Here is an 8,105-nt window from a genome sequence, read left to right as displayed (position 1 = left end):
GAACATAATAAAGAGGTCAGTACTAGAAGCTAAAGGACAAGGAGACGTAGCTAGGAAGTCTGGTGAACTCCTTTATCAATTTTAGTTGTGTTGATGTGTTTGATTTTGTTTTATAATTGTTTAAGTGTTTATGTTATTTGCAATCTTATCGATCCATTGCACTAAGTAACATAGGAAACTTCACACATAGTCTATAATACCTTTTTTAATATCAGATCAAGTGGTATGAGAGCTTAAGGTTTTTAAGGTTTGACAAGTTTGTGTGGAGATTTGAATGCTTACTAGGTTGAGGCTCGGACGAGGTGAAGGTGAACTTGTTGAGGCGAATCCAGAGATTGGAAGGGTCTTTTCATGAAGAAGGATGGCAGATGAAACTCCACTTGGGTCAGAATCCTAGTTCTTGGATAGTTTCATGACGATACGTGCCATGGTGGAAGAGATGTATAATGAGTTTAAAAAGGGAAAAGGTGAAAGCACTTCATCACCTAAACCAGATAAAGGAGCAGAGGAACCTTTTTTTTTGTTCCTCCAGATAAAGAAGATAAAGGAAAAGGAGGAATGCAGCCTCCACCATCTCCTCCATCATCACCATCATCGTCGCCATCATCATCTTCTTCTCATAAAACTAATTCTTCTAAGAAGAAGAAAAAGAAAACCTCTTTGATCAAATTAGATGTAAAATTTTATTTGTTAATTTATAATGGAGAACTTAATGTTGAAAAGCTTGATAATTGGATAAGGCAAATACTACCAGCCTAGATACTATCATTTTTATTAATTTATGTTGGGTAGTTAAGGTAAACTTGATTTGGTCCAGTTACTAGTGGTTTTTGAGCTTCGGGTTTATGAGAACCCATGGTATTGATCCATGGTAATCACGTGGAATATATCATATTTAAAGGGCAGAATTAAACCAACCTAGATCCATCTAACTTCGAATCTACAAAGCTCCAAGAGGAACCAAATCTCTTTGTTAATAAATTTGATCCCTCTTGGGACTTGGTATCTTAATTATATAAATTATACAAAAAACAGTGATTTCTTTTATTTAGAATTATTTTAATTAAAGTATTTTACTTAGGCATTATGTGTAAAGGCAAAACGACTAGAGCATTATGTGTAAGGGAGTGGAGCAACGAGTCTCACAAATTTCTAATAGATGATTGTTTGGTTGGGGAGGGGGGTAGGCCTCTTCAAGTGGGGCAACGAGTCTCGCAAATTTCTAATAGATGATTGTTTAGGGGTGTGGGGGTGCGGGGGGGGGGAAGAGCTCTTCAAAATGGAACTGGATGAAGCATAATGAGGTGGACAGTTTGTGCGCCAATGGATTTTTATGTACCATAGAAGACCTAGTTCATGGACATTCTAAGACGTCTGATCCTTTGTGATTCGTGTTGATCCCGAAGCACAACATATCACATTTACTAGTTTTTATATGAGGGAAAAGGAGAGGGTGTGGAAGGTTCTAAAGTCACGTAGAGCTTCAACGATGGTGGTAGGGAACAATTTTGGGGTAGTTGAGGTCCTAACTCTCTTATAGCATGGTTTGATTGGGAGGTTTGTAGCAAAAGTATTCAGTTTGGCATCTTTCAAGAGATGGATGGAGAATTATTGGGTTCTTGTTTTAGGTTATTCACCAATTTTCTATATTCTAACTCAAGGAGGGTTCTACGTGGTATTATGTTCGGAGGAAGAGTTATTGAATATCCTTAATCAGGACTAAATATGGGAGAATTTTGGCCCTATGATGCAAAGGTGGCCCCTAGAATTTGATTTGCTTCATGAACCACTATCGACACATAGAGTTTGGGTTATCTTGCCCCGATTTCCCATGATGTTTTAGTCAGCGAACGTGCTAGAAGCCATCAAGAACAGGTTGAGTCTTTTTGTTGGTCTTGAGGAAGATTGTCTTACGAAGATTGATTGAAATTGCACATGGATAAATATATAGGTTGACCTTTCGGAAGGGTTAGTGGAGGAGCTCAATATTTTTTGTCAGGGTCAACAGTGGAGGAAAATCATAGACTACTGTCCAATTCCTTTCCAATATTATGCATGCAAGTGGGTTGGTTGTTTGATTGAAAAGTGCAACTATAATTCTCGGGGTCTCAAAGCCATAAAAAATATTTGGGTATGGAAATATCTAGCTCTAGTGGTCATAGGTTTCTCATGAAGAGTCGAGTTTGGTCTTGAATCCATCAAACAAAGTGGATACAAGAACCTCTCCATTAGCAATGTCAAATGATGGTATGAAGCTTGGAATCCTGTCAGGCTCTAAGATTGTCCTAATTTTTGCCACCTAACCCTATTTCATCCTCTGTTTTACAAGCAAAAAAAAGACGTTCATGTACATAATTTTGGTTTTTATTGTTTTATTCATAAGGATATGGATATGGAATTGCGTATCTTTAAAAAAAGGTTGGTAGATTAATATTTTATGATTAAATGTTGCATTTGATGTTATCTTGTGGTCTTTTCATCTTTTATAAGCCTTTAATCTATTATGAAGTGCATGTACTAAAATAGGAGACATGTATTCTGGTCACGGGATCACTGCACTAGGATTTGGAGCATGGACTGTTGAACAAAGAGTTAGCTGGAAGTGAAGTGAGTTTTCAAGAGATTTTCAGGGATTCTGAGAAAGACAAAGTGCGCTCATCTCTCCTGGCCTTCAGTAACGAAATCTCAAATTTCAACCTCTTTTCTAAACCAACCCAGGTCAATTTGGAAATGAATCTCAGTGATCAGTAGCAGTTGTTCTAGGATCTATTGTTAAGAGGATTGTTAGACTAGTTTTCTATTTTTTTCTCTCTTGTACACACTTGACTACAACCATGATAATAATTGAAAATGTGTATATATATTAGGTTATGGGATGTAATAGGTTAGTGATATTGTTATCTAGTATATTGTTAAATTCAATCACTTTGTATCACCCAGATCTATTTGGAGCCAACTTACTGAACTCGTAATGTATTGAGACTAAGGTTTTATTAATACAAAGAGCATCAATGTCAAGTTCCTTTTATTATTTGTGTAACTTTGTAGTTTAGCTTCTCTTCCACAAGGGCATGAGTTGGTTGGTCAGGGCCCGACCAATCTTGCTTGTTGACCCTTCGATAGTTAGCACTGTGTGGTTTGCCTCTTATTTTGATATGATATCGCGGTGTGCAAGCATATAGATCTTGTGGAGTATCTTTTGGAAGACTGTTATGGTATCTGTGTGTCGCTTTCAAAAAAAAAACTTTTTTTCCTCAATTTATTAGGAATGCATGGTTTGAAGTATAGTTAACCCAAAATTGGTAAAAATACTATGTTTTCTAAATAATTCTCCAGTAATGCGGACATTTGAGTTCCATTGCACATAAATTTTTTATTTTCTAACTCTTGATTTATACTTTAAAGCTCTGGTTATATCCTCTCTCTTTTTAGAATGTTGAGGCTTGGAGATCTATACAAACTAGGGTTTGATTTTGGATCTAAAGAACTTTGATACCGAACCCATGTTTTATTTATATACCCATATGTATTTTGCGCTATGAGAAGCGAACTTTGAAGGGGCTCTTACATGTTTTGAATGCTCTGATAAATTAAAGTAATTTGGTTTCTTTGGGGTTTTGATTAAAATCTTGAATGATTGGATATGAGTATTTGGGTTGGGTAACTCGATCTAATCTTGTGCTACAAAGAAAACAACATTGAAGCTATCAAATCTCAGGGTTTTGTGATGATGCGAGATATGTCCAACTTCACTGTGTGTTAGTGCAGGAATATGTCTCTGGTATCTTATTTGCTTGAAGACTTGTTTACTGATATTGTGTTGCATCGTTTTGAAATAAAACAGAGTCGTGATACAGGTGAATGTTTGAATGTCCCCATCACTAAAGATTAAAGAGTGTGATTCCACCTTTTATTTGGTATGATTAGAGGAACATGGCATGTTTTATATGGAGACTTGTTTAATTGATGCATGAGTGAAATTTTGTGTCATGGTATGAGTTGGTGTGAAAGGTCTTGGTTGAAGAAACAATATTTAGTTCATGATTATTTGTTTTCAAGAACTTGGTTTCCATTTCGATTAAATTGGTTTCTTTCATAGATCTTTGTTTTAAGCATAAGTTATGACTCTTTGATTTGGGTTATCCTTTTAGTTTGTGAAGGTGAAACAGAGTGAGGTTATCTGCCATGTGTGCTTCCTAAAACACATCAAGGTTGTTATATTTATGAATACACGGTGCATGAAGGAGAAGTGTGAAAAGATTGGTAAGAACTAAGTGAAAATTCAAATAACATAGGAATCATAATGAAGAAAGAGTGAAACTTTAGGCAGTGCAGGAATGCTTTTGTAAGCCTGTATGAATATTTTCAACCACCCATTTGATTTATTAAGTTAAGGCTTGTGTTCTTTTGGATTCTTCTTATACATTTTGCAATCTTAGTTGTTTGACGAACTTGTGAGTGAAGTAAGTGGGATTGAGATTGACTGAGGTGTTTTCAATAAGGTTGCCATTGAAAGTAGTGTATGAATCACAAAATATAATTCTTATTTGTTTTCTTCAGGTCTTAGAATATTGGTGATTTGGTTTGGAGGTAGGATTGGTTTTCTTTCAGGTTTGGTCAGAGTCTCTTGGCAATCATTGTGTTGTGCCTCGAAGTGTACGACCCTTGGCTTGACAAGTAAATGTTGAGGCTTGTAGGAAACAATATTAACACTCAACATTTTGGCATTGTTGTCAAGGAGGTGCTTGGAGAGGTTTTAGTAAATTCTTGTTGAATTTCTTTTCATCAATAGAGGTGAGTTCTACATTTTTTTTGCTAGTAGGTGTGTGCTCTTGTAGCTAAGTGCTTAAGGGTAATTTATTTTGGATTGTCGTAGGTACATTTTTTTTGAGATAGTTGCAGAATTGAAATTCGGCTTGATTTCTTTTGCTAACAATTGTTTTTACAATTTTGAAATTTTGTGATTTTATTTTTCTTTTAAAAAACATGAATGACTAGAAGGGCTAGAGGTCCAAAAACCCAAGAAGGGTAGATAAAATATTGATAATTTGGAAAACTTTTCTTCTTACCGCAGGCCTTCTATTGTAGGTAAAAAATCCAGGCATGCACAGACCAATGAGACTAGTACTTTACACCTAGACTTTTTTTAAAATAGTTCAAAGGTATCACAACCTGTGGCAGGGAAGAAAGTGAATTTGTAGCTGAAAGGTTAGATTTAAAACACATTCAACCTTCACATTTTACGAGGGATAGTTTACTTGGAGGAAAGAGAATGGAAAATCGTGAGGATGTCAATGGTGAAGGAGTTGGTAAAAACCAACCGCAGGAAGAAAAATCTACCCTTGGATTTCCAATTGTGGACCCTGATACAATGGTGCAAATGAAGAATATCCCACCATCAATTCTTCCTCATTTTCATGGCAAGGTACATGAAGACCTCAACACTTTTCTCTTTGAATTTGACATATTATGTAGGAGTTATGACTATTCATTAGATGTCCAAAAATTGAAGCTTTTCCTTGCTACCCTTAAAGACTCAGCTCTACCCTAGTTTATGGGATTAGGGGGTGTTGCACCTATTTTGTCACATGTCCAAGGAAGCAGTGCTACAATTTTTCAAAGTTCAAGATCATCAGCCAACCATTTCTTATATCATTGTAAACCCAATTTCTGCAAGTTGTAATGTAAATGACACTAGTATGACTGTTTAATTATGTAACAACCTTTGTAAGCCTATGTTTGGTGACAAATTTCATCCTAGGAGGTTTTTTAACCTCACCAATTACCTGTATTTATAAACATGGGTAATCAAAAGAGTTTTTCCCTCCATCTTAACTAACAAAGCTAGGGTGAAATTCGTTGACAAGGTCTTAGGTGAGTCCTAGTGTTTAGTTGAGTCTTTTGTAAAAGTGATTTGGGAATAATTCAAGTTATTTAGATAAATTACTTTATTACAAATGACTTGTTCTACTAAATCATATTGTGTCGCAAAATTGGGTAATTATTTGAGGGTCTATAACGAGCGGGTATTCCCCCTTTGAGGGTTGCAATTGTAATCTCTGATGTAAAAAATATTTAATGCATGGTCCGTACTTAGACACCATGGCTAAAATATTTGAGGGTGGAAAATTAATTAATCCCCTCGTGTGTTAATTAATTGATTTTTCTAGCAAAAATTAAATAAAATCCTAATCTAGAGAATTAATTAATTTAGCATAAAAAATTAAATTTGAGAAATTAATTTCTTCAAGTGGAATATGACCAAAAATTTTGTGGATCATGAAGAAGTCAATTTTTGGAGGTCCCTGAGCAAGGCAAAAATGGATTTTTTAAGAAAAATTAAGCCCTTGGACCTTCATGGTTAAGTCAAAGTCAAAATTTTGAGGGAATTAATCCAATATATATATATTTTTTGTTTGAATTAATAAAAAATGTTTTAATGAGAAATTCAAAAAGTCCTCAATTGATCAAATATTTATCGACTATTGAGATTATTTTGACGGGGATCAAGCCAACTAGCCGTTATTTTCCACTTGGAGGATTTATCTATAAATTAGAAGTCATTTGCTTCTCAAATCACAATATAGTAACTTTGATCTAATGTAATTTTGTAACATTGGTGTGAAGTCACTATTATGTTGGGAATGTCTGAAATTCATAATAAAAGACTTTGGGGTTCATTTCATGGTGTCTTTGACTCATTGATTTATGGTACATGCTGGGTATGTGCTTTCCTATATCGTGCTTCAATATTACATGAATTGTTATTTCATCTGTAGATGACAAGAACATTTTATTGGTAAGTTTTGAGTTTATCTTAGGTGATCTGATTCATCGTATGATCTAACAATTTTCTCTTAAGAAATATATAGAATTTGCAGGTTCTTCGACCCTTGGGCTCCAAGTTCACAAACTATGGGCACATGCCGACCTTCTTTGGGCTTCAGGAAATTTATATGGTTTTCTTACTTCGCTAAGGTTGTTATTAAAATTTACATTTTGAAATCCATCAAGCTAGTGTTATTATCATAAAAACTATTCTTCAAAAAATCTTTCAACCATTATCTATTTGTATATTTGTAAAATAATTTCTTCTAACCCTTATTTGCAGCTAATTGGGGTTTGGGTTTATTTTTCAACTTTTATATATATTGGGATTTTGGGTACTTGTAATTTCATTTGTGCAGGTGAGATTCAAGAGAGTTTGTTGGGTTGAAGCTAGATATAGGTCCTTGAGGGTAACATCCAGTCTCTAGAGATTTTTGTAGGGCCAACATCAAAGGAAATTGGACAAAATTGCAGATCTAGCCTACCTAGCCCTATTGTTGCCCTCTTCTTTCTTCCTCCCTTGGTCGTGGGCCTGATTTGTCCTCTTCGAGCTAGCCGTGACCCCTTCTTCCTCTGTAGTGGGCAATTCTAGGTAATGTGGACTTGGTCACAAGCCTAAACGATTTATTACTCCCTCAACCTGCCATATATCCTCTTCGCAACCCTTCGACCTCCTCTCTTAGGCTTGTTGCAGGCCTTTTTTCCCCTTGACACCCTTTCCCTCCCTCGGCCTCCTCCTTTCCTCCTCCTCGACCCTCATTCTCCCCTCCTCTCAGCCTCTATATCCCTTTGCCCTCCTGCACTACCATCATATTCCCTTCATTGCCTCTTGGCAGCCCTGCTCTCACTTGCCATGGCCCTTTAAGGGCTCATACAAGAAGAAGCAATCCTAAATATGTCTTTTTCGCTCTATCGTAGGCGCAATCAAGGGCTTTCTCCCTTCACAACAACCCCTTATGTGGTCTTTCTCCTCTTGGCAGGCCTAAAAGGTCTCATTTCCCTTAGCTTCAGCCTTTCCTAAGCTCATAGTTAGCCTTCTAGCCCTCTTCCCTTGCCCTCATTTGCCCTCTTTGCCTTTGTGGGTGATCTATCAATTTCCGGACTAAGTATTGGTGTCTTTTGCAGAGGTGTTGGGCATAATATTTGGTGTTGTGGGCATTCCAACACTAGAGAAAATTTTGGGCAATTGGGCATGTTTTTTCTAGGCCTAGAGCCTAAGGGTTTGCTTAAACCCTAAGTACCCTCACTTTTTTGATTTAGCAAAAGACTTAATTCAT

This window comes from Pinus tabuliformis, chromosome 9 (genome assembly GCF_031772625.1).
Source record: "Pinus tabuliformis cultivar Carrire ecotype Pingquan chromosome 9, CPIR1, whole genome shotgun sequence".
NCBI lineage: Eukaryota > Viridiplantae > Streptophyta > Pinopsida > Pinales > Pinaceae > Pinus > Pinus tabuliformis.
Note: the sequence above shows the minus strand (reverse complement) of the source record.